The sequence below is a fragment of the Grammomys surdaster genome, unplaced genomic scaffold (assembly GCF_004785775.1).
Source record: "Grammomys surdaster isolate TR1022 unplaced genomic scaffold, NIH_TR_1.0 67, whole genome shotgun sequence".
NCBI classification, from domain to species: domain Eukaryota; kingdom Metazoa; phylum Chordata; class Mammalia; order Rodentia; family Muridae; genus Grammomys; species Grammomys surdaster.
In genome coordinates, this window is record NW_021604569.1 from 2,254,680 (window position 1) to 2,280,387 (window position 25,708).

The following is a 25,708-nucleotide window of genomic DNA, read 5'->3' on the forward strand; positions in this document are numbered from 1 at the left end:
AGGGCCAAGTATGTATTTCATCATGTGTAGTAGGACTTCAATACAACCTGAAAGTGTTTTGTTACTGCCATGATGCTTGTGCCACTATGACACTAGTAGTCATATCTTGTAAGGCTAGACTATTATTGTAGCTGCCAGAGTTTATAGCACTTTTGTTTTATTTATTGCTGCCCAATATCTGCTTAGGTGCTTAAATGAGCTGCAAACCATGATTCTCATAGGGATCCACCAGTCTGTTTTTACATCTTAGCATTGCTTTAAAAAATGGACCAGAGTTGTCATACATAAGTATTCTCCCCTTATACTAAATGACAACTTGTCAACTGAAATTGCAATTTAGAAGCAAACATATACATAAGTGATTTTGTCCTGGAATACTAGTTAGTGTTTTTATCAAATTGTGACTGTTAGGTCTGATTGCTTAATAATCGTGGCTGCTTAGTCATAAGACCAGAATCTTTCCTGAAAGACTGAAGAATCAATATATTTCGACTGCCTTGTTGGTGAAAGACCTGGGGCTTATTAAATTCTTCTTTCCCTGAGATGGCAGGATCAGCAAATCAGTTAATAAGATGAGCTCTTAAAGCCTCTGAATATAGATAGTCTCTCAAGAGACCAGTCCTTGCATAGTCTTTTGTGCCAAAGTCAGCCTTAAAGTTGAGTTATTTTGACTACTCCTAGCATAGATAAGCTGAATGAATGATTTAAATGATCCTACTTTAGAGAAAAGGAAGCATTTTAAAGACTTTATAAAACTGAGACTGTCTGCAGACTTGGCTCATAGTTCTTACTGAGAATCAACAACTTGGTTTGAACATAGACCATCGTTTTGGTTGCCATGCTCACCATTGGAGAGAGCTTTTGGTCTTAGAGAGACTTGTGTTTAATGACCCTGTGTATATCTTTTCTAGTTACTGTTCTATATCCATGATGAAACGCCATTACCAAAGCAACTCATAAAAGAAATCATGTAATTGAAGTCTTGATTACAGTTTTAGAAAGTTAGTCTATGATTATTATGGTAGAAAGGCAAGAAGGCAAGCATGGAGCTGGAGCAGTAGCTGAAAGCTCACATCTGATCCATAAATTTCAGCAAGTGAGGGGTGAGAAGAGGAAGAGGGAGGGGAAGAGAGAGAAAGAGAGAAAAAGAGAGAGAGACTGAGACTAAGCTTTTGAAACCTCAAAACCCTTTCCCAGTAACACATCTTCTCTAACTTTTAATCCTTCCCAAACAGTTCTACTAACTGTGGACCAAGCAATCAAACAAATGAGCAAGCCTATGGGGAACTTTTTCATTTAAACTACCACAGGACCCCTAATATTTGAAGTTATGTGTGTCTGTATGCATAGCCTTCCTGAGGGAGAGATCCTCAGCTATACTGAGTGTTTCTAGTTACAGGTACTAGTTTCAGGTCCTACTTCCTCACTTTACTTCCTCCTTTCTCCTTTGTTTCATGTATTTCTTCAGTTCCCACCATTTTTCTTGAACAATTAATTCCATGGTAATGTCAGAGGACACTAATCTCTTGACATCAGACAATCATAATATTTATAATGCTTTATAATGCTGTATTTCTCATGATACATATCATACCTCCTGTCCTTTTTTTCTTTCTGAATTTGTTCTTAATCCTTTGCATAATCTGTCAGTGTTGGAATGCCCAAGGACTCCTTCCTATGTGTCTTTTACTTTTGCCTGGTTAGGAAGATTCATCTGACTCCATAGTAGCTTTATGTGTTGACTTAATGCAGATGCTGTGCTCACAGCCAGGGCTTCTCTAAGGTCTTCATTTGCCTGTTTGTAAACATCTCTTCAGCATATGTCTTAGGGAATTTCACTAGAGTCTCAAGAACAACATGCCAACAGCTAGGCTCCTGCATTTCTTTCTCAGGGCAGCTTTCTTCACTGACCTTAGACAATGGCACCACCTTGATTTTTTTTTAAAGTTGATTCCTTGCAAAACTTTCTTTCCACATTGAATTCACTGGTAAGTCCATTTCCATAATTCTACTAACAAAATTTTCCCAGAGTCTGAATCTGTCCTGTAATCTCCCTGTCCCCAGGAACCAGGGTTTTGCCTGCCTGAAGAATTTGAATCCAGCCTCCCAACTGAGTTTTCTTTTGATGCAGATTGTATTGGTTGATCCCCCATTGAGGCTCAATAGTGATTATTTTAACACCAGAAGTCCCTTTCCTTCCTCTGGAGAGTTTCTTCTTGCCCCCCTGGCTCAGCTCACATTGTCTACCCCCACCCCACCCCAGTCTCTTTGGAGGCCTCTTCAGGAAGTGTTGCCACTAGCTGGGGTGCTCCTTTTGTTGGCATCAGCCCCTCGGTGATGTCACATCCAGGCGACAGGTGACTCCTACATCGTTGCCAAGGCAACCGCTATACACTCTCAGAATACACCTGGCCACCTCACCTGTACCTGGGAGAAGAGCTACATCATCGCTCATATAAATAGGCAGAACTCTTTCCTCTTCATTCTCTTTCCCAGCCATCTTCTACTGCTTCTCTCCCCATCTTTGCCCTCTGCCCTGAATAAACCCCCTCCCCTCATGGAACCAGCTGGTCTGGAGTTGTCTGTCTAAGCTACATGCCAAAAATCTTTCACTGGTGCATTGGCCGGCACTTAGGCAGCACATATACTAAAATTGGAACGATACAGAGAAGATTAGCATGGCCCCTGCACAAGGATGACACGCAAATTCATAAAACATTCCACTATAAGATCCAACAAAGGTTCACCTTAAAGACTGCTCATGTTAACTCATGCTGTTATCTGTTTTGTAAACTTATAAGCTACAGGAATCCCACTCAGATCTACCTCTCATGGACCAAATAGATGCCATCCAGATAAGTACATCTGCCTAAAGTTCCCACTTACTACCTATTCCAAAGGGTGGGATCCCTCTGGGTTTCAAATGTACATCTTAGAAAATTTTTCTTTCTTCCAAATGTACTTAATCTTATTCCCTACATCTTGCCAAGTCCAGGCACATCCAGAACAGCTCCAGGGAAGCAACCTGCAGATGCTTCATCTCCTGTCACACACACAGCTGCTTCTGCTGGACCTGTCCCTTCTGACCTATCCTCAGATGGCTCCATAGACCCTGGACAGCTGGAAACAGCCAACTCTCCTAAGACCAAACAAACATCCCCCATACCCATTCTTCTAGGTTCCCCCTAGAGACACGTCGCCCCCCCATGCCAGCAGGAAGTAGCCAGGTATCACGAGGACCCTATTCCTGCGTCACCGTCACCTCTTTCTAATTTTTCTTTTTTAATTAAACCAAAACGGGGGAATGTTAGTATTCTGTCTAAACTCCACCTCCACAGTTACCTGGGAACAGCCAGGTAGGCCTGCCCACTATCAAAAGGGCTGCCTGCCCCCTCCTCACTCTCTTGATCCCTTGATCTCTTGCCTGTAGCTTCTCTCTGCCCCCTCCCCTCTTCCCTTCCCCCTCTCTCCACATGGTCATGGCCGCCCTCTCCTCCTCCTCCTCCTCCTCCTCCTCCTCCTCCTCCTCCTCCTCCCTCCCTCTGCCTCTACTACCCTTCTGGCTCCCCTCCTCATGCCCTGAATAAACTCTATTCTATGCTATGTGTGGCTGGTCCCTCAGTGGGAAGGGATGACTCAGCGTGGGCCCCCTGAGACATCCCCTTTTATCTTTGGTCCCCATCTATCACCTTTATTTTCTCTTCCTGGCTTGTTCTCATTGTCATTTAGATTTCAGTTTACTGCTCCTTGCTTCAGAAACTGCTTAGTACTGTCTCAAGGTTTTACTGTTGGTTTAGTTACTAATTGCCTGTGTAATACTTTCCTCCCTGTGAAGGAAGGAAGAGTGTATTTTCCATCCATTGTGGTCATCAAGAGCCATGCTTCTCTCCTTCTCAGTATCTCTGAGTGCTTCTCTCTGGATGGTTATCTCAATCTGCCATGAATCTTGGCTCCTAAGGGCATCATTAGCATGGTGTGTGTGTGTGTGTGTGTGTGTGTGTGTTTGTGTGTGTGTGTGTGTGTGTGCCTACCATTTTTTTCTGAACTACAAAGAGCTGGGTAGCAAGGTAGCCCAGCAGCTCTTAGAATGATAAGTTTATGGCTTCCAGTGTGACCTCACCCTGAGTAGGCCCTCACTAAATAGTTCTTGAATTGTGCTGGTTTCTCCCTGAACTTCTTTAGATCTTTGTTTTAGTAGCTGTTCTTATTACCAGACAATGTCTTAGCTTTTGTGATTAAAAACCAAGGCTCAGAGGAAATCACTGGAGAGGAGGTAGAAAGATCTAAATAACAACCAGTGTGTATGTGTGTATGGGGGGGGGGGGCAGGAAGCTCTGAAATGCAGACTTTCTGATGTGACTTGGTTGTTGCAGGCACTCATAGACTCACAGCAGACAGGGTTATTTGCTCACGACCTGCCCCGATCTAGCCTCTTAAATTTTCAGCATGGTTAAAGGAGGGGTCCCTGAGGCCCAACACCACTTCTAGTTTAGGAGATGTTGAGGGGTAATGTCTGCCAAGGGAAAAAGATTCACTCTTTTTCTCTAAAGGAGAATAGGCACTGGTATACAGCAAATAGTTCCATACTTATGTAGGAATGGGCAGCATGAATTGGACTTAGCTCCACTAAGTACAGGAAAAAAAGAAAAGAATAGAAAAGAAAAGTGAGAGGAAGGAAAGGGAAGGGAGGAAAGAAAAGGAACATAAACTTAGGCTACTGTGTTGGCCAATTTTATGTCAACCTGATACAAGCAAGAATCATTTGGAAATGCCTTGATAAGATTTGCCTTTAGTTAATCTGTAGTGTGTTTTCCTTAATAGTGATTAATTTGGAGGGCCAAGCCCATTGTGGTTGGGACCATCCCTGGGCATGTTGTCCTTGAATATATAAGAATCAGGCTAAGCAAGCCATGAAGAGTAAATATGTACTGTCCTTCCATGGTTTCTGCTTCAGTTCCTGTCTCTACAGTTATCTGCCCTTCTTGAGTTTCTGTCCCAGCTTTTCTTAATGATGGACTATGCTGTACAACTCTAAACTGAAATAAATCCTTTCCTTCCCAAGTTGCTTTTGGTTATTTTTTTTTTTATTACTGCATTAGAGTCCTGACCATTAGTGCCCCTAACAGGCTCTAAGAGGGGATAGAATAAATAAAAATACTGATGGGGTGGTCTTAACCATATCACCTTCTAGTCTATAACTTGATTCTTCTTGAAGATTTTTCTTTTATTTTTCCTTTCTCAATCTTGTCTGTTTCCTTACAGTCACTGATGTACACTTACCTTGAGTTCCATTTCCTTTCAAATGCGCATTTCTTCACAGCTCACTTAGAATTTTCCTAATGGTATTCAGTGATCTCCCTTTTCTGACCTTCCCTCACCTGACTATTTAATCATTCTTTTCCTGCCCTATCTGCTTTCTGACTTTAGGGAAGACACTTTGTTTTAATTATCTGTTGGACAATAATGAGCACATTATGAAAGGTTGAACAGTTTTTATCATCTCTTCTGATACAATAGTTTACTAGATCATCACATTGGTTCGCTTGGCTTAAATGAGTTAGCTCAGCTTAGGTTGTAAAAACAGTTTAGTAAAGTCAGAAAGAAATCAAAACCGATAGGAGATGTGGGGGCCATTAATTTCCAAGGAGAGTTAGGATCAAGCTGGAAATATCTTCAGAGAGGTTTAGCAGTAGCTTCTTTAATGATATGGCATGTGATGGGGAAGAATCTGAAGCCAAATGCTTATTCCCAATCTGTTAGCTTGTTAATGGCAGTGTGGACAAACTCACATGATATGGCTACTGACCTAGACATAGGTAGCTCTTTGTACAGATTCTTAGTTTTGTTAAGGTCCATTTACTGTAGTATTAATCAAAATCTTGATTAAATAGACATCATGAAATCTATTTTGAACAATAATATACAATTTGTTATCTATATTATACCATAATTTACTTTATATTAATTATATAATTACATATAAATACATCATCTACATATAATTATTATATTTTATATTATATATTTATATATGATATAAACTCATATAATATGTATTTGCATATGTTATGTAAATTTATTACATATAACACATATCATACATGTAATATAATATATAATTAAGCTTATAATGCATAATATATAATCAATATAAAATCTTGTAGTATACAATATATAATAAAATATATTATGCATAATATATAATAATGATCATTATAAGAGTATCATTATAATAGTATATAATTATATAAGCATATAAGTATATATATAAGTATAAGATATAATAATAAATATATTTTTATTATAAATATGCCCTTCAGTGTTGTTTTTTTACATGTGAATGAAAAAGGTAAATTAAGAAAAAATGAAAATTGCAAAAGAGAATGTATTAGGCACTGAGAGCAGACATTAGACATTTTTTTCCTAAGCTGATTCTTCTCTACAAGGTATTCCTGGAACAAACATGAATGATGCTCTGATGCTGACCAGATGGCATTTTAGTAGAGGAGAGAGACCTACAAAATCAAATGCAAGTCCTATAGATGTGCTATAAAAACAGGGAATAAAATTTATTTATTTTAGCTAATAGGTTCAGGAGACACTCAGGAAGGATGCTTGAGATCAGCTTGGAAAAGGAGGTGCTTTTTAAATAAAGCACACCTGCTACTAGCCAGCAAGAGAGCAAAGGTAAAACACATAAAACAGCAGTAGAAAAGAATAACCCCAGATTGTTTGAGGGTCCAGAAGGATTCTGGAAAAGAGGTTGAAAATCCATATCTACCAAGTACAGTATTATGAAATAACACTGGAAATAGTTACAGTAGCCCTGTAATAGTAACACCAGAACCATAGTAGCTTTCTTCAGGTTTTGCAAGCACTGGCGATCAAGAAGGAAAGGTCTCCTGTGGTACTGGTACCCAGTGTGCACTGTGACAGCTCTGTTGATTAGCTTTGTGGAGTGCAAGGAGCTATTCCATAATCATGGCCACTGGAAAGTTTGGAGACATGCATGCCTGAGGGGTTAGGTTAAAGAGAGACTTTGAAGCAGCTGAGCCACCAGAAACAGTTACAGTGTGATCTGTGCTTGAATTCTATGGTCCAATTTTTCCCTGTCCTCTATGGTAGAAGTTAGGCACTGATAGTAGTGAGAAAAGAGATGATGGCAGAGCAGTGGACCTCATGGTCATTCAGTTTTATTTCCTGTCAGTCTCCACTAATGCTTCCACAATCCAGTGCAGAATTTAAAAGTACCTGGCTGTCGAGAGCAGGCTATTCTTCTGTTACGAGCAAGCTATAGATAAGGGGTTAGAATCCCCCTCGGGGAGAGGAGCAACAGATCCTGCTCCACTCAGGGATCATATACTGGATTTGACTGTGAGATCATCAGCTCCTTGAGAGGGAAGAGAGAGTACTCCAAGAGACAGAAGGTTTGTGATTCAGTTACTTTTTAATGATGCATAGCAAGCAAACACAAACCCAAATGCTAAGACTATTGCTACAACAAGATATTGTCACATTTCCTATGCATTGCCTCTAACAATATATACAATAAACACAAATAATAAGTTACTAATTACCAAAGAAATAAGCATAACAAAAAACACATCATTCATTCATGGATTATACGACCGAGTCCTTTTGATGGTGTTGGGTTACAGGTTCTAGTCCATGAAGGTGGGGTCAGGCTGGGCTTCCAGATAGTTGAATTGCTAATTTGACCTCGTAGGGTGCTTGACCATGAAGAAGCTGGAGGCATTAGTCTCTCAGTTAGCTCTTTGATGACCGAGTGCTGAGGAGGCTTTGTCTGGAGGATCACATTGGCCAGTCATGGCTAAAAGTGTGAATGAAGTACTCTGATCGGGCTCCTCTTTTATGTTGGACGTGCACGGCAGATAACCACTCGTGTCTGGTTATCTCAGCACAGCTTCATTTCCAGACTTGCCTTTACAAATACCAGACATGTCTTTACAAGTTTCCTATTACAAAATGGAGTTGATCCTGTTTAAGGACCTGCTCCTTACTGGCAGATTGGTTGAATAAGGAATGATAAGTCAAGGTAGAGCGGATAACACCAGACTCAGCTGCAGAGGAATGCGCAGAACCCAGAGCTCCCAAGTGAGTCCTTTCTTCTCTGCAAACAGACGCTTCTGCATTTTAGTTTCATACTTGTGCAAAATTGTTAGATCTCTTAAATCCCCATTGCTATCACTTCTGACCCCAATCCCAGAGTGCCTATGTGATGCTGGGTCCATAGGGTATTGTATTTGAGAAAGTAGCAAGGCAGGGACCTTCTGGTGTAAGAGTGATGATTTCTTCTGACCTATTCTTTTTTTGTCATGTCCCTGTGAACTCCTTACTTATGGGGGTCTTTGCATGTGTTTCAGTTGGTTACTAATCTCTGCAGAATGTTAATTTGACACAAAAGGCCATTTCTTCCTGGTGTGATGTTAGATGTCAGTCTGGCTCTGGAAGCCTCACTTGCGACTGCTAGCTGCACAGCTTGCCCAGAATGGTGAATCCATCACTTAGCTGTGGCTATTCCTTTTAGATTTTTCTGGCTTGAATAGAGAGTAAAAGTAACCTACAATTAGTATGTCAAGTATATCTTGTGGTGATAATTAAAATTACAGGCAGGCCCAGTTTCCTTGGCTAAGAAGGTTGGGTTTCAAAGCCAGACAGCAACTATCTGAAGGTGTCTCTGTCTTTATGTTGCTTTGACTGAGACTCAGGAAATTGATCTCTAAAGCAATTCAGTGGGGAAAGTCATGCAAGAATGTCCTAAATGAGAGTAATAATTGCTGTGTGTTAAAGATTTTGTTAAGCAATTTATGTAAACCCTACAACAACCCACTGAAAAAAGTCCCTCCCTATGCCTCCTATAAAGAGAAAGAGGCTGAATTTTGGAGATTTGACAAAATTTGTGAAATTTGAGTAAAGTCCACTAACTGGCATGCAGCAGAATCAGGTTTGTCTTCCTTCTGTGATCTCCCTGTGAGTGGAGCTCTTACTGACAATGCTGTACTGTACTATCAAACAGAGAGGTGGCTATGCTGGAATGTGGCGTGAGGTGCAAATTCCTTGTCTTTTTCCTCAACTTTTTAATTTAAACTTGCTTTAGTGCTATTTCCCTAGTAAATGAAAAGAAGACTATTGTCCCCTTGTTTCAGGACTCCTCCCAGAAGTCAATGGCTTGCTGTAGTGTCTGGTGCTGTGGTATGCATGCAGTGTTGCTTTTCCCAATGTGAGTGTGCATTGGGAAACTCAACCTTCAATGGATTGTTGTGGGGTTTGAAGGAGATGTTCTGACAAATTGCTTAACAAAATGGTGAGTTCAATGGGTGGATAGTACCCCATATTATAGAAGGGACATATGAGGTCAGACGAGGTGTCTGTGTCCTTCTCTAGTGCACGCAGTCAGGCTGTGACACTGCTGGACTCAATGCAGGTCATTTAAAGCAGGCTGGTCACCTCTCTCTCTAAAAATAAACAGGCATAATAGATAGCCTATCTTTTTACTAGTAATAGTTTATTACCTGTGTCATTCCTTGCATAGTATGTGTAATCCACATTTTCATATTTTTATGTCTTGAACACTGTATAAATCAAGCAATTAGAACATGAAAGGTGATTTTTGGGAGTTTCATCAAGGGCTTGTTTTTATGTGAATGTTAGGTTAATTGGAGTGACTAAACTGTAAGATTTGTTCATATTCTTTTTCTTATAAAAAGTAACTGATAGTTTTCTTTATACAGAAGTATGCTGCAAGAGTGAAAAATATCATGCTACTTTTGAAACATTACCTCAACACAAATTCATCCTTGCAGAATATTGACTCACCTCAGAGGTGTCCTGTGTGGTCTTGGTTGTTTGGCTCAAGGTCTGCATTAGGTTTTGTAAAGGTTATTTAACTTCTCTAATTATTCTTTTAATTTGTTTTCCTAATGAATTGGAGTAGCATACCAATACGCTTACCTCTTACCCCAGAGACCCTTAGAATTAAGCATTTTCTTATTAGCAGAATGTGAATACAAAAAGAGTTTCTAAAGGGAAGACAAGGCTGCTCTCCAAACTTTTAAATGCTGAAGCAGGAGGGCTCTGCCTTTTGAGGTTCCTCGAGCAGACATTTTATATTTCTTCAAGTAGATGTCAAGGTCACTTTGTAACTGTAGAGGCTGTGTAGCCACCCTGAGTGGCTTAGAAACAGTGTAATTATATGTTCTCTTTCTCAGTGTGGTATCTAAGCACTCCTTTTGCTAGACGGAAGGGAAATACCTCTGAATGATGAAGCCCAGAGAGGACTTACTAAAGAGATACACTTGTGCAGGCACTGCCTTTCTTTGGTGACAGACTTCTCTCTGTAGGGTTTATCTGCTATGCCTCTATTTCATTTTTGGAGTGTCTTATAGGAAATGACATGACAATGCCACAGTGGTAAGTGACATCCAGGTTGAGTCACTTAGGCCAGGGTCTGTCGAAAGCCTGCACAACAGCTTGATACCCACTACACAATACTTGCTTAGGCTGTAATTAGCACAGTTTGTTTTTAGGATGGAGGCTCATTGAACAGGTTTCTGCAGGTGAGGTGTGCTTTGCCTTAGGTGTTTCAGCATTTCTTAATCCTGGTTCTTCAGGCTAAAGCTAAAGCTAGCACCTCATGTAGGCTTGGGAAAGGCCTTGATGTGGCTTGAGTATTTCTGACCAGCAGTGGCAATCATTGGAAACATGATTCAGCAGTTGAGTGATTCTTAACAAAGTTCCTTGAGAGACCACCAAGTACACTTTGAGAATTTATCACAGTCTGAGACTCCTTTTCCCAATGTGTTGCTTTATGAATGTGTGTTAGGTAGCATACTTTTTAAATGCAATTACTTGAGCTTTACCAAAACTTGTCATAATTTTTAAATACATATGACTCAAGTATGAAGTTCTTTTCTGAAAATTTTGGATATAGTTTATATATGCCATGATTTATTCAAGTTTCATGATCTTAAATATTCAGGGAACTATATAGCAATCAACATATGTCATTTTAATTACTGTTTATCCCTCCAAAGAGGAACAGCACACCTGTTAGCAATTATCCTGTTTCCTCTTCCTTCAGTGACTAGCAACTAGTAATCTATGCGTGTCTCTCCGGATTTGCCTCCTGTGGACATTTCAAGCAAATGAACTTGTGTGGCATTACGTGACCTTTGTGTTTGTGTCTTTTACTTCATGTGGTGATTTTAAAGGTTCATTCACTCTGTATAAGTAATCTATCCAAGGCTGAGTTCCTTGTGTGGCAGGTGCACACGTGAGCACACACACACACACATGCACACACACACACATTGTATATAACATTTTATTTACCCATTTACCAGCTTATTAACAATGAGCTATTCTCACATTTTTACTCTCATGAATGATGCTACATTAAGTTTTATTATATTATTTATGGGGGCATATGCTTTAAACTTGTACTGTTTTTTGTTATGCTTTTAGGATCTACCAAACTGACTCCCAAAAGGAATGTTCCATTTTATATTCACATGTGAATATTTTAATTTCTCCATGTCTTTGCCAACCTTTGCTATTGTCTGTATTTAGATCATAGCTATCTTAGGTGTGGGGCAGTAGCTCATTATGATTTTGATATATACATATATCTCCTTAATAATTAAAAAGCATTGATATTAAGTTATCAAATATGTTATCTGGATAAGTACTTATTCAAATTCTTTGATACTTTTTGAGTTGGGTAATGGTATGATTTTAAAGTAAAACATTTGGATTGCGATAACATAAGGTGCAGTCTTTCTAAGGTGACATAAGCATTTATATTCTTTCTTGATGGATTCAGACCCCTATAAAAAGGCTGTACTCTGTTTGGCTGACTTGCTTTTTTGCTTCTTGTCATGTGTAGCTATGACAAGAAGACTCTCACTAACATCTTTTGTCTTAGACTGCTCAGCCTCTAGAACTGTGACAGATTTTATTCTTCATAAATTACTCTGTTTCAGGTATTCTATTGTAGCAACAGAGAGCAGACTGACATGTTTTATTGAATCATAACAGTTCTTTATATATAATCTAGGCAAACACTATGACTAAGCTCCAGGCCAAGTTCTTTACATAACCTAAGCACAAGCTGTTTATCAAATGTAATCTGCAAATGTCTTTTTTCATCCTGTATTTGCATTTTCTCATGAGTGTTCTTTGAAGCACAGAATTGTTAACGTTGAAATTAAAGTTCCTTTTACATTATTTAATTTTGCTTTTGGTGTCAGATCTGAGAAGCTGGCATGTTTTTTAAAGTTTTGATTGAAGTATGTTTTCTTGTAGGAATTTTATAGTTTTAGTGATCACTTTTAAACTTTTGGTTAATTTATTGATATATTATATGAAGTCAATTCAGACTTTCTTTTGTGTGTATGGCTGTATATGCATGGTGTGTGTGTTTATGTGTATTTAGTGTCCCAGTACCATTGATTAGAAAGATTGTTCTTTCTGCAGTGGATGGCATTGTTACCTTGTCAAAACTCAGCTGACCCCACAAGTAGATGTGTACTAAGTTTCAACTGTACTACACTAATCTGTGTCCATTTTCACACTGGCTTAATTGCCAAAGCATTTCTAATAAGTCTTCATAGATTTATAACTTTTCCAGCTTTGCTCTTTCCGAAGTTTGACTTATTTATTCTGGATCTCTTGATTTTCCATTTACTTTAGGATAGAATTATTATTTCCACAGAAGGTTTTTATTATTTTGATAGATTTTTCCAAATCTTGTCTTTACCACATTTACAGTGTTAAAATTTCTAATTGATACCAATTTGTTCAGGGTTTCTATAATTTGGATAATGTTTTAAAATTTTCAGTGTACAAATTTTGTATTTGGTTGTTGAATTCATCCCTGTATATTTTATCTTTTTACTTACTTTTTATGAGTTGATTTTAAATTTCAGTACTGATAATGTGTAGACATGCAGTTTATTACATTGATACAGTATATTCTAAATTAAAAAATGCAACTCAGTAGAGTCATAAAGTGTAACATGGTAGAATAATCAGAGAATATATTTATTTTGAGAGAAATCCGTCATATCTGACAGGTTTATATCCAAATTTATGCAAAGGACTTGAAAGAGTTGTATTCTTACAACATTCAAGAACATTTTGTATGTGTTCATGACCTACAGCAGAACGTATATAACCTGTTGTACTGTTTTATCTTCTAAATATCACTATACCATCCTTTGGGTCCTGTCTTGGAAACAACAGTTGTCGTTAGTTTACACATATTTTAACACATTTGCTAGAACCATAATGGTAAGAATTCAACATGTATCTGAAGATGCAGTATACAGAATGGAACATGTTCATTGATTCATTCATAGGCTAAAGAGAAAACAAACTTAGAAGATAGACTTTCCTATAGAAATCATTCAGCATGGACTCGGAAGAGGGACTTCCTTGTGGTCCTAACATGGGAATGTTGTCCTTCTTTACCTTTGAGAGACTGATTTATGCTTTTTAATAGGACCCCACAATAAGAAATTGGGTCCTGGAAGCCACCTCATTTGAAATTTGTTCAACTCAGTGCTTCTTCTTTTCTTCTCCTATTAAAAACTTAATCTCCTCTAAATAGCTTCAAGGAGCAGCAAACAAGATGACCAAAATTCTAACATCTCCATTTCCTACTTACTTGTCCAACTCAGTGCTTCCCTTTCTTTTTATAATGACCTAGCACAGCTGTAATATATAGAATAGTATTAGGGAAAATGAATCTTCCACCATCTACCATGAATGTCCTCAAAGCTGTTTAGAGGAGACTAAGCTATTATTAGGGGTAAGAGAAAGGAATCTACAGATATACTCTGGTCTGCTGGGGTACAAGGAGATGCATGCTTCACCTGCTGTGCAGAAAGTCACAGCATCTTCATCTTTCTCTCTTACTGGATCATTTCAGACAGTGACAAGTGCTATAAGCAATATTACTCAGATGGCTGTTTCTAGATGTCTCAATTTCTGCAAGTCAGGATATGTCATTGTGATAAATGCCCCTGCTCCTAGTATTCTACAGAAGCACTGGCTATTTGGAGAGGATGTCTTGCCAGCTGGCAAAGACAATGATAGATTTAAATGGAAAGCCATGTCCTGAGCTTGGCTAGCCCTGGTTGGCCTTGGTTGGCCCTTGACTGGGTCTCTGTCCTGATGACTTCTTTTTTTGGGACAGTGCTGCTGCCCTCATTAGGTGTCAGGCTAGAATACTGCCCTCACATGAAGACTTACTTATTGAATCAGTATGGTATGCCTCTAGGAAAATGGTAAAACAGATAACACAAGCCTTTGGCATTTAAACCCTTCTGTCATGGACTCTGCTAACTCAGTTTCCAGTCAAATCCTTGGTGTCCCAGGACCCCATTGTGAAATTAACTCCATTCTACCTGTACTGACTAGTTTCATATCAATTTGAAAGGAGCAAAAGTCATATGAGAAGAGGAAACCTCAATTTGCAGCAGCTGCTGCTGCTCAATGATGGTGCTGGGTGCTATAAGAAAGCAGGTTGGGCAAACCAGTAAGCAGTACCCCGTCATGGCTTCTGCATCAGGTGCTGTCTCCAGGTTCTTTTTAGGTTTAAGTTCCTTCCTTGCCTTCACTCGGTAGACTGTGATTCAGAATATGTAAGTCAAAGAAACCCTTTCCAACTCAAGTTGCTGTTGGTCATGGGGTTTCATCAGTGGAAAGATAGCTTTAAGTCACAGCCTGTTTCCTTCTACAAGTGGCTTCGGCTACTCAGAAGCTCAACACAAGTGTGGAAATGTCATGTAGCAATGGAATTACTGAGTGATAAGCTAGGTAACTGCAAAAGTAAATAACAGCAATAATAATGATAACTATTTTTTGATCACTTTTATTATCTTTTGATGATTTAACTTTATTTTTAATTATGTGTACTTATATGCCTATCAATATGTGCAGGTGAGTACAGGTGACCACCAGGCCAGAGTGGGGCATCAGATCCTGGAATTGTATGTAGTTAGGAGCTGCCTTGTGTGTTCCTAAGAACCAAACCCAGTTCTTCAAGAGTGCTCTTAATGGCTGAGTCTTTTTTTTTTTTTTTTGCTGCTGAGTACTTTTATGTGGCCCCGCAGCAGTGGTCCCTGGAGACTTTCCACATGGCTGGTCCCACATACAGGAGAAAGGTCTTGAGTTTCAAAGGCTGGAGGCTTTGGCGACAGCAGGCCCCAATAACATGAGAAAGTCCTTGGTTCCAAAAAGGGTTTATTTTCATGGTGGATGGAGATGGATCTGGATGTACTCCCCTGAAACTCAGGGCAGACCTGAGTTAAATAGGGAAGGAAAAAGGGGGAGGTTCTGGAAAGAATGCTTAATTTGCTCTGCCCTCTGGTCTTCATTAGTATGTAAATCCCTAGGGCCTGAGGCCTGTAGTCAAACCCTCTACCTGTGCACTTTGGGAGGGGCTGTAATGGCCTACGTGACTGAACAATGTAGGTCTATGGATACTAGACTGCATGTCAGGACTCTGGGTTCTGGGGACGTGGCTGACCACCTGCGATTTCTCCCTTGGAGTCTCGGGGTTGCAGGCCCATGCTCAGCCATGAACCAGGATACCCTTACATAGTCCCACACTTTTATATGACAGAAACTGAGTTAATTGTCACATTCATGATTTCAATGCCATTAAAATACTCTGTAAACTGTATTAAACTGTATTCTGAGACACTTCATGTTGTAGAAGCTTCAATAAGGCAGGTCATTGATATAAGTCTTGGGGATATTGACTGGCAAGGTCAGAATTTCTATTAGGTAGTCTGATTCTTTAATACATATTTTGAGCTATTATAATTGCTTTGAGGAGCATATGGAGTTGGGTCTGTATAGACTAGTGCTCTGTCAGATTGCAGTGTTAGCAGGAGGAAGAGCAATTTCTGTGTCCTTTAGTCATAATGAGCAAGGCCAGCCCAAGATGACATTGGTAGAAGGTAGGTTAATAAGCACTACGATCTTACCCTCTACTGGATCACATTCCTTAAGTTGCTTCTTGGGTATCCATCCTGAAGGGAAGCCAGAGCCTGACAGACTCTATTGATACTATTTATATAGATCAGAGATGTAGGGTAGGAAATGTCCCTCACCAAAGGAGCATAGTCTTTGTCTTGTGGTAGAAGGATGTACCCAAGGTTAACCTATAGGTTCCTGGGGAGTAAACCTACTATTATCATTCTTTGTTTCCATTTCTTTCCATTGACTATTATTTCCTGAGTTCAATGACCACCTGAAATACAGGTGCAACAGATTGATGTCATCTTCTGGGGGACAGAATTGGAGACCAGAGTGAACCTAGATATCTTACAGAGTCTATTTGTGAATCCATTCCTAAAGAATAACCTCAGAAGACACATTATAGTGGCTTTGAGGTCAATGGGTCTTGGTCAACAGCTATATTTAGGGTAGTTTGCTTTGTTTGCATATCTTTCCTTGACACAGAAACATGACATTTTTACACATTATGTGATTTCAGTCTTCAAGAAGAATCTTACATTTGTTTATGTTGCCTTTTAAGTAAAAACTAATATTATTTACAGATGAAAGGTCTTCCCACATCTGGATGTCTTGTACGCTTTGAAAATCCTTAACCCTGAATGGGCTTAGCATGTAGTTGTTTCTCTGTGCTTACACCTGAGATCTGGGGCATTGTGTCCTCTGGATGCTCCTTTCTCTGCTAAATTTACTGAAAGTTCAGCATTTTCTTTGTCTCATTAAAGTTTAATTTGCTGTAACATTGCCAGGTCCTGCTGTGGCTATATTTAAATGGCATTCTATCATACTTTGCATTGTTCTTTTTGAGGACTCTGAAGCAGTAAATGCCTTTACTTCTGCCAACAGCCATGAAGGGCAGGTGGGCTGTATAGGTGAGATTTGTCTGTTCATTGGTTTTGCTTCTCTGCAAAGCTTGAGAGTAATGAGTGTGGTAGGGACCTAGTGGGACAAAGGAATCACTAGGAAACATGTATTTAAGGGCTTGATGCTTCTTCAGCTTTTGGGAAGTTCACTCAATGCATTGTATTTTTAAAGTTAGAATCCACTTATAAATATAAGCAGTGGAACTATTTCTGAGCTCTTTTCTGTAACTGGCACAAAAACTGCAGTGATGTTTTAAAATCAAGCCCAAGTCCATGAAAAAATATTTACAGAATTCCAAAAGTAGAATGAATTACATCATTGAGAAAGTTGGGCATTGCTATGTCAAGGAGATGATAAAGACTTGATAAAGGAAAAGAAAGGAATGAGGAAGAACCCCTTTCCCCTCCCTCCAGCAACACTCATGGGACAGCCTGTTGATCTTGGGAAGAAAGCAGATAGGAAGGGGGCAAGAATGTTAACTACAATTTGTTAGTCAATGTGTCTTTCAGGAGAGTCCTTCTTCCTAAGGAGATGCTTTTAGTTCATTTGGTATCATGAAGCAGAGGTGAGGAGGCTGAGTACCAACAGTACAAAGTTTGTTCAGCTGCTAATGAATAGAAAGGCAATAAGACTGAAACCAAAGCCCACAAAGAGGGGCCAGGAGATCACTAGGACCACAAGTGCCCGTTATGTATGCACGAGCAAGGATTTGAGTTTGATGCTCAACAACCGTGAAAAAACCTGGCCACGGTGAAGTACTCTTATAATCCCAGTTTTAGTGAGGTACAAAGTCAGAATTCCTGGGGCTTGTTGGCCAGAGGGTCTATCCTGATTGGAGAGCCCCAGGTCTAACTGAGACACTTTACCTGAGAAATAAGGTAAATAGTTCTTGTGGTATGACACCCAAGGTCTGGCCTTCACATTCGCATGCACACATGTTAACATGCATATATGCATATAAACATACATGCAAAATACCAAAGAATAAGCCTAACCAAAGAGATTATGGATCTCTAAAATGAAGACTTGAAGATACTAAGGATACAAATTGAAGAAGACAATAGGAAATTGGAAGACCTTTTATACGTATGGATTGGCAGAATTAACAAAAAAATGGCTATATTACTGGAAGTAATCTACACAATCAATACAATCTTATCGTATTCAATACAACTCCCACCAAGTTTCTAATTATGTTCTCAATGGAACTCAGAAAAACTATCCTAAAATTTATATGGAAATATAAATGATTATGAATAGCTAATCTAAACACAATTAATAAACAAATAAAATGAAAAAATGGGGGGAGGTCTATTCAACAGCAGTGCAAAAAGCAAATCAACCACATCCAGAGAAAAACTCATCGATCCACTCTAAGAAGTAGCTCATATTTTCTGCTGCTTCGGTTTGTTACATTTCGGCACACTGTGGCTCAGCTGCCCTGGCTGTGTGCTCTTGCCGCTTGTTTTCATTGCTGTGTCTAGATCTGCACAATCTCTTGTTCTTGGCTTCAGTCTTGTTCTGGAGATTTGGTCCTTTCCTTTTTCACCCTCAGCTTTCCCAAACAGGACAGGATTGTTCTTTTCAGTTTAAAAATAAATCTTCCAGTATATTATTCCAGAATAAATACTAGAAAGTGAAAGGGTCCCTGAACAAGTAGAAGGTCTATAGCAGGATAGAAGATGACTGTGCTTATTTTAGGAGACATTCTGTGTCATTTGACTTGACCTAGTCTTTTATTTCTCAGTGGACTTTATCCTGTTATAGTTACTCTGATGTAGTCACTGAATGTTAAGTACTTTCTTGCGCAGTTTTCCTCTGTGGCAGTTACAATTTAGTGGGGGCATTGTAAGAATTAATCAATGATACAAAATTTCACTTGTGAAATATGTAATATATAAAATGGGAATACATATGATCATTGTGCACCATTTTTAAAAGATATTTATTAAAGTAAAATATATAGAAAAGAAGCAAAGCTATTATAGATAAATAGCTCAATGTATCTGCACAGTAGATACTCATATGGTTAATACAATATTAAGAAAGAGAACCTCACCAATACTCAGAGCATCTCTTTTGTTCTCCTTGAGTTTTAACTCTTATCAAAGGACAAACTGATTGTATTTTTTTTTTTTTAATGAGGCAGGTCCGTCTGTCTGTCTAGAGATTTGTATGTTGTATGGTGGCCAGAGCTGAAAGTTGAAGGATGAGGAAAAATAATTAAGATCAGGATTGAAATGGGAGTTTTAAGCATGCCATTTCATGGCTAGAGGGAACATTTAGTGAACTAAAAGAACAGAATAAGATGGAAAGAGGCTTTTATATAGGATGAGACTGGAGTTAGAGATAGCAATGTAAGTAAGTGGGTAGATCTGAATGGTCAAAGGTTATCAGAGTTAATGGTGGATAAGCTGTAAAGACTCCAAATAAGATATTAACAGTAAATTCTAAGTCTTTATTGGAAAGATGAAGGGATGATAAAAATTAATTGACTCTCTAAAATACAGATTTGTGCCAAAGTCATGCTGTTGAAGGATAGGTTGTGATTGATTTTGTGCCAGTTAAAGCAGATGTTGTCTCTCAGTTGTAGATTAGCATATTTAGTTACTAATCGAGTGGGCATTTGTTTATGCATCTATTATTACACTCACCTGAGAAGAACATGCAAATACCTATGTGTATAGCTATGCAGGTGTGTGTATAAATAAGTAACCATTACTTCAATGGATGTTATTAAAGCTTCACAGGAAGTAGTACTATCCAGTATTTTGTGTATAAATGTAGTCATGTGATCAGCTTGGCCAATGGGCTACGAATGGATATACATACATATATAGATGAACACACACACATATGTGTAGCTCAATATATAGTGCATGTATACTCTCCATTTTAGTAGGTAGGAGTTATAAAAGTTGATGGATAAGAGAGGATTAATACCTCACTCTCCAGTTCTTTCTCATAAACCTTTTTAATAAGCTGTTAGACCAGTGGTTCTCAATTCTTCTAATAATATGACCCTTTAATACATTTCCTCATGTTATTATGATTCTCAACCATAAAATTCCAATGTTGCTACTTCATAAGTCTAATTTTGCTACTGTTAAGAATCATGATATAAATTTCTGATATAGCATCCCTGTGAAAGGACCCCAGTGGGGTCATGACACAGGTTTGGAACTGATATCTTAGAGGGTTCTCTGTACTTTTCTTGGTGATGCTCCTACATAGGTTTCATTGATACTGTTTCACTGTACTTGCAAAAGGAGGGTAGTAGTGGTATCAAGGATAGATCCACTCTATCCAGAATGGATCTTATAGAGCACTTAAATGAGTATTTATTGTTTATGAGGATATCATATTGATTCCAATTATTAGATATTGCAGACACAAATAGAAACAACACTCAATTTAAAAAAAATTCAGTTTGTTACTTTGTGCTAATGGGCATGCTGTTTAATGGTGAACTAAAACAAGCATGTTGTTTCTGATTATGCTTGCAACATATTCCAGATGAGAAGAAGTGGGTTTAAAATCAAAGATTCAGCAACAGTGACAAATACTCTAAAAATAAACATCTTGTTTTATAAAGGCATAAAAGTAGAGCATGATACTAGTTAGGAGCATCAGTGGAGGGTTCTCTGGAGAACTGATAAGATGATTGCAAATTAATATTATTTGGATGGAGAAAGTATGGAGAACATATGAATTCTGTATGAATTCTGAAGTATGAATTCTGAAGAGGTGACAAGTGAAAAGATTAAGGTATATGGGAAGAATACAACCTAAATTCTAGGTAGTAACAAAATTGATTATGTTTTTTCCCTTCACTAAATGAATGATGTTGCTTGGTGTGGGCATTCTGATCTTTATAGGAACTTAGTGAACATTAAGTTAAGGAAGCATCCCTTTCCAAAGTATTGCAGTCACTGTAATGTGAAAAAAGAACACAGAATTTTCACACCTATTCCCTCTATTCCAATTCAGGAGTCACTTATGATAGTTCATGACTCATTTAATTGGCCATGCTGATCATATGACTTTACCTATATGCTAGTTACTCTGTAGTGTTTTCTGTGTGTAACTATCACAGTGTTAATTAAGGTAATAGTATAGATATGTAGAAGTAACACATGTCAAAAAGTATGTAGATTTTGTCTCATAATCATTTAGCGCTGACAAAATGTGAGTAGGAAGGAGCTTTAAAAGAAAGAGGTAGGTTTGGGTTCCTGATGATAAAGACACTGGGGAGAAAGGAAGGAGAAAAGATTTAATTCTGTTTTATTCACAGTGTTAGAATAGTCTGCTGGAAGTTTAGGAATAGATCTTTCCAGAGGAGTGGGGACTGTAGAACACATGTGGTATAAAGATGGATGTGAGAGATAATGAGAAGTCGTGACAAAAGTTTACACTGAAAAACAGTCATGTATCTATCATCAGGAGCAAAGCAGCATCGAAAGAGATGATAAGTCAGGTGATGGTACCTGGACTAATGGCAGCTGGGATAAGCACATTTCAGGAGTGGTAACAAGCACTGTGAAATGCTGAAGACACTGAAGATGATGGAGAATAAGACTGTGCTTTGGGGTCATTTGGGGGGATGGAAAGGACATGATTGTTAAGCTAGGAAGGAGGAAAAAATAGTGAAATTTTTTGAGATTATTAAAGTCATTGTTCAGGGCCTTATTTTAAGGGGAGACAAAATATTGGGTGTAATGATAGGCATAGAGTAAAGAATGTGGAGATAAAGAGAATACAGAAAAGGGGAGATATGACTTAGAGGAATCAAGAGTGAGTAGAACATACAGTTAGCTGTAGTAACCTGGAAGAACATTTCATTCTGAGAGAGACGAGAAAGAGCTATGCAGAAACTTTAAGGGTTACAGCCATTTAGCATAAGGATATGATTCCACCATAGGATCCTACAAGACAACACTGGGCATGTGGTCATGTGATTGTGTATCCATACTGAGGAGATGCAGAAGGGAGGTCTTGGGCCCTCATTGGCCAGTTGGCTTAGCCTAATTAGTGGGAACCAGAATCTGTCCCATAAGTGAAGTGGAGGCTCCTGAGGAATAAAACATAAGGTTGTCTTCTGACTTCTACACTCAAACACACTTAAGCAATTATGAATCTACATGAGCCTATATACATACATACATACATACATACATACATACAAACATGTATGAATGGACACACATAATATACATACAAACTAGCGAATTAAAATTATAAAGAATTATTCAAAGCATGTTTGTAGGAATAATTGAAAATTTTATGTTATAGAATTCAGAATCATTAAAGAGTACTTGTATACAATCCTGACAAAATGAGCTTTGTATTAAATCTAGTTGGTTTAGAAAGGTCAGAATTCAACTATATGTTGATTATAGCCTAAAATGCAGCACTTAATTTGTAGTAGTAAATATTTCATATTGAGTTCATTTTGTGTTGCACTGTTTTTATGAGAACTCGGGTCCACTCTTCTAGGTGAAAATGACTATGTAATCTTTTTAAGCTGTCAAGGGTGCCTTGTAGGACTACGCGTGAGAATTAATTAATAAGAATATCTTTCAGATGTCAGAATCCTCCTTATTATTGCCATTTATTAAATGAGCACAATGTGTCCTTGGTGGCCTATTGACCAGTGCTATCAGCATTAAACCTGTCAGTCACTGTAACTGTGAATTGCCTGAAGAAAATTCAATTACAATTCAGTTTACTAAAATAAAATAGCTCATCTATCAGGACAGAATAAATTGCACCTATCAGAATTCATTTGTAGTATTAATTCAGATATATTTTAGGGAATATGGTCTTTGTTGTTGATGTAAAATTCAAAGTAGAGGTCTTTTTATCCCTTGTGTAGGAGATATACAGCTGACTTAGGTATTATTTGGCTAGATTTGATTTCAGCCAGATAAACAGAACCTTTTTTGCTCAATGTCTACCCTGTTTGAATGAGTGTTACTTATGTAAACTTATTGTAACTACAGATTTTGTGAAAAAATACATACTCAGAAGATTACAAGACCATAACTTGTAAAGTGGATGTAGTTTATATATAATTTTATTTTTGAAGATTTAAAAAACAATTAGAAATAATTTCAGATTCAACATGCCAAAAATGTTTGGCAGGGGCAGATAAAAACTTGCTTATAGAGATGAATTCAGCTCAATTCTGTGTTCCAGTGGTATGCCATCTCATGAATGTAGAACAACTAAAGTGACATATGGCTCATTGAGTGATTGAGTGCAGGTCATTTAATATTCAAGATGCTAGGTTTGGATATTAGGGAAGTGTAAACATAAAATTGGCTGCTGGATTAAGGCATCTTATAATGTCACACAATTTACTCAGGGGGGAAATGGTGGTACGGTAGGTTAAAGTAGGAAAGCCTCCATGAAGAAGGTATTGTTTATAATGTGAGGTGAGCCTAAATTATAGTGCAATAGTGAAAGGTGGAGATGGATACCAAATGTAAGAGTACAATGAAGAGTAAAAGGTATGGGAAGAAAAGAGAAAGAGAGAGGTGTATACCATTATGTATGGGGAAGGAAGTCCCTGGAGAAGCATCTGGGAAGAATATGAGATTGTAAACATTGTGGGGACCCATAGAATGCCTAGATGACGATGTGTAAGAAGTTGGTAATAAAATATTTAAGATGCTTGCTTAAGTATGTATTTAAGTAGACATTAGAGAGATGAGACATTGGAGACAGATGATGAATTAGAAAACAATTGTAATGACATAGATGAGAAATCACAAAGGTATGAATCAGGAGAGTTGCTGTCTGAACTTGCCATGAGGGGAAGATATCAAAGGCGTTGTAGATGCCTCCTTATTGGGAAAGGAAGAGAAAGGGATTGATTGTAGGTAGCAAGAAGATGTTGATTTTCTTTCCACCAAAAGCAATAGTGAGATCAGAAGCAAGAGATGTTTTGATTAATGAATGTAACAGGTTTGCATGTGTACTTATTAGCCATAGCATGTGACATGTCAGAGATCTTCCTTGAAGAATCTTCATGTGCCATCAACATGCATTAGAGGAGTGAATGGTTCTCCAAGGAGGGAGTAGAAGAATCTAGATGGCAGACGGGAGTTCAGCAGTTTTCTGTGGGAAGTGATAACCGTGCTACAGAAGTGTGCCTGTGGGTGAGGGAAGAGACGCTGGCAGGGAGGGGAAGGAGAGTGCCTCACGTGCCCTCTTCTCTGGGTACAGGCCTGTCCACCCTGGCCACACTGAGAGTGGGTCAGTCAATGTGCCCATGGAGAACTTCCAGACCACTGGTATGTAAATATAGAATTCACTAATTCTCCTGTACTCTTCCTCTGGTTCTTGGATGTTAACAGACTTCTCCCTTCAGTTGATTCTCTCAGTACTTGCAGGCTGTGGGCATATGCCGAGATTTCCAATTGCTGTTCCTCCTTGAGTACATGATTACTCTGTACTTTGCTTGCTTGGCTGGAGTTGTTATCTCTCTAGATCTATTTAACACCTGTTTCCTAAGGACTAGAAACCCACCTATTAGAGGAAGTCCTGTTTCTCCTGATGGAAAACAATACCGCCATGTTGCTGTTCTTCTAAAATGGATCTCTAAGACATGAGAGTAATGGTGTTACACATCTCAGTTTTATGGTGTTTAGTCGGCCTCTGAAGAGACACCAATCTGTAAATACTCATCTTGGAGGTCATTATGACAGCTGAATTATCTCTATTAAACAAAAGCAGGCCTGGTTTCTTGCCAATGGGATGTCAAACCCACTAAGTGTTACTGAAAATAATAGTTTGGCAACCAGTCTTGGATTTAGGACAGGAACACAGAAGTAAAATATGAAGGAAGGGAACTAGAGGTCAAAGTGCAAGAAGACAGACATTAGGTAACACCTATGTGAAGGCCAATGTATGTTTTTTGCTCTATGTAGGGTAAGAGCAAAAACAGAGAAGAGTGGTCTGAGCAAGAGGGAAGGTGGCTTCTCTTCCCTTCCCTTCCCTTCCCTTCCCTTCCCTTCCCTTCCCTTCCCTTCCCTTCCCTCCCCTCCCCTCTTTTCTTTTATTTTTTGCTTTCAACCTACTTTTCCTAAGAATTTCAGCTAGAATTAGTCAGCATGGGAGTAAATGAGAAAGTTAAAGTCTGAGAGATAAGTGCCAGAATCTCTCCTTTGACCAGTGTCCTTTTCTGGAAGGTGTTTGCTGGTGTCTATAATGTGAGAAGTTACATTGAAATAAAACTTTGTGGAAATAATTTGTTCAGACTGTATTTTTAAAACTGAGAACTTATATAATTTTAAAGGTTCTTTTGTTCTTATTTTTCTTATTAATATGTGTGCACATGTTATGTCACACATGTAGAGGTCAGAAGACAACTTTGTGTTATCACTTCTCTCCAGCCACCTTTACTTGGGTTGTGAGGAATGAATTCAAGCTACTAGGTTTGTGTGACAGATAGATCCCTGGCTCACAGGTTCCTTAAGCTTCTCCAAGGTCTAGGTAGCTTATTTGGCAGCAGAAGCAGCATATGCAGTGACTTCATATCTCAGCCTAATGAGAAGTAAAGGCTGTGTTAGCCATTATTCTGTGTTGGCGACTTTCATTAGGTAGGCAGGTCAGATGCATCATTTGGGGTGAGGTGGTCTGGAAATGGTATGAACCTAGGTGGCCATGGAACACACATATATTACATGTGAATTTGAATAATTAATGGCCTTATTCAGTCTATTTCTTTAGAATATAAAAAATGACTTGGGCATTTAAAAATTGCTATTATAATCTGTTTGTTGGTTGTCTT

At 38.5% G+C, this 25,708-nt stretch overlaps 1 protein-coding gene and 1 non-coding gene across 6 annotated transcripts in view; both read left to right on the forward strand.

Annotated features, from left to right (window-relative positions):
• Ccdc85a (coiled-coil domain containing 85A) overlaps positions 1-25,708 on the forward strand; it is a 184,185-nt gene that overhangs the window by 48,962 nt on the left and 109,515 nt on the right. The window lies entirely within an intron of this gene.
• LOC114631028 lies at positions 2,628-2,730 on the forward strand. The gene has a single exon (XR_003712894.1). It is a non-coding gene; the product is annotated as a U6 spliceosomal RNA (small nuclear RNA).